The sequence below is a fragment of the Sinocyclocheilus rhinocerous genome, unplaced genomic scaffold (assembly GCF_001515625.1).
Source record: "Sinocyclocheilus rhinocerous isolate Xijiao unplaced genomic scaffold, SAMN03320098_v1.1 scaffold443, whole genome shotgun sequence".
NCBI lineage: Eukaryota > Metazoa > Chordata > Actinopteri > Cypriniformes > Cyprinidae > Sinocyclocheilus > Sinocyclocheilus rhinocerous.
The window spans coordinates 22,883-24,718 of NW_015642822.1; the positions used below are offsets into that span (position 1 = coordinate 22,883).

The 1,836-nt window shown below is 36.2% G+C and overlaps 1 long non-coding RNA gene across 1 annotated transcript in view; it reads right to left on the bottom strand.

The window, feature by feature from the left end:
* LOC107756667 (uncharacterized) overlaps nucleotides 1–1,107 on the bottom strand; it is a 4,905-nt gene extending 3,798 nt beyond the window's left edge. The window contains exons 1-2 of the long non-coding RNA XR_001641845.1: nucleotides 1,006–1,107; nucleotides 801–889 (exon numbers count right to left, since the gene is read on the bottom strand). This is a non-coding gene — a long non-coding RNA (uncharacterized LOC107756667). The remainder of the gene's footprint in view (nucleotides 1–800; nucleotides 890–1,005) is intronic.
* Between the last annotated feature and the right edge of the window lie 729 nt (nucleotides 1,108–1,836).

The window sequence follows — 1,836 nt, forward strand, 5'->3', positions numbered from 1 at the left end:
GACCGTGGAGACCCCCCCCCCTTCCCAATTGCGTTCCAGGTTCGGGTTGGGGGCCCGTTCCCTCAAGCGTGGGGCCCAGTGCGGCTGCACCAGTTGCACCATCCTAAGGACGGCCCTGCGTTGTCTTTAGCAAGGCAGTCTTTGTGGGCCAGTTGCAGTGAACAATTTTAGTTGCACGCACTGCTTGTGTACTGTTCCACTGAGTCCGCTCTGGCACTCGAACCGCCAGAAAAAGATTTAATGAAGAGAGATGGGTTTGCCTTAAAGTGTTGTATGCAGTCTGGAGGTGGTTCTGGTTGTTTCCTGTATGAGAGAGAGATAGACTTAAAGATATTTACACTTATTTATTTTTTTGTCAATAAGTAAAAAAATACTTTTTGTCAGAGATTCAATTTGGATTTGATGCCTTTTGACAAGGTTCAGTCTTGGTCCTGTAGTAGGCCTAACTTTTCACAGACTGTGATGAATTAACATTGTAAATAGCAATTTTTATATTTAAATTAAAACATTTGTTTATGTTATTAGGCTACATGTCAGTTACATTTAGTTTCATTGTATTTAGTTTTTGTTTTCATTGTCTCCCGTTTTTACACTCTTAAAAATAATGGTTCTTTATTGGCTATTGATGTGCACAAACGGTTCTTTATGGAAAAGGGTTCTTTAGATTTTTAAAATGTTCTCCACACTAAGAAAATAATGGTTCTTTTAAGAACTCATTACTGAAAGGTTCTTAGGGAAACAAACAGTGCTAACGTACACTCACGGTGTGCTGTAATACTATTGAAAATCATGATCCTAACCTTTATCTCCATACGAAAGCTTTTAAGAGCATTCCTGCTCTTAATCATCTTTATGAAGGTTCCACATGCTCCAGACCAACATACAACACCTGAAAATTACATGTGGAATGTGACATTTAATTTAATATAATTTAAATTAAATGATAAATTATTCTAAAAAACACTTGTGCATGTTGTTTTAACAATATTTTATTAAATAACTTACAAGTTTTGTTGTGGGCAAAACACATGAAGATCTCTCTCCGGGAAGCTACACTCTTAAAAATAAAGGTGCTTCAAAAGGTTCTTCAAGCGATGCCATAGAAGAACCATTTTGGTTCCACAAAGAACCATTCAGTCAAAGGATCTTTAAAGAACCATCTCTTTCTTACCTTTTTATAATCTGAAGAACCTTCTTTTGCTGGAAGCCCGTTTCCGCCACTGAATAATGATAAAAAAAATTTAATTGCGACTTTTTATCTCACAATTCTGACTTTTTCTCTCAGAATTTTTTTTTATTCAGTGGCGGAAACGGGCTTCCATATGTTACAGCTGTCCCTTACTGTCAAATGTTTGTAGTTGTTTTAAAGTGTTTCTCAATACTGCCCCTGGTGGCCCTGCACTATGGCTTCCCAACCCAACCCTGCCACCTCCACTCTCACACCCAAACACTTCACATCCTAGATGTCTCCCTTATCTACCACACCAGATTTAACCCACGGAGCAGGATTGAGAAACTAAGAAATAAAAAATTATTTATTATTTAACAATCATTTAACATTATATATCTGAGAAAACAAAAGTTAATGTAAGTTATTAGACAATAACAAAGTGCTTCCAATACTTATACTTAAAAAACGTAAACTTAAAATACTTAAACTTAAAACAATAGACTTAATTGTTGAGTATAAAATGTAAAATAAATATTTGTTTGTCATCTGGTCACTAATAATTAATTTTTCTCCGTATCCAAGTCAGTTTAATCACCGTTCCATATTAATGCGCTGCTTTCATTGACGCACACAAACACACACATCACTCACACACTTGTGAACAC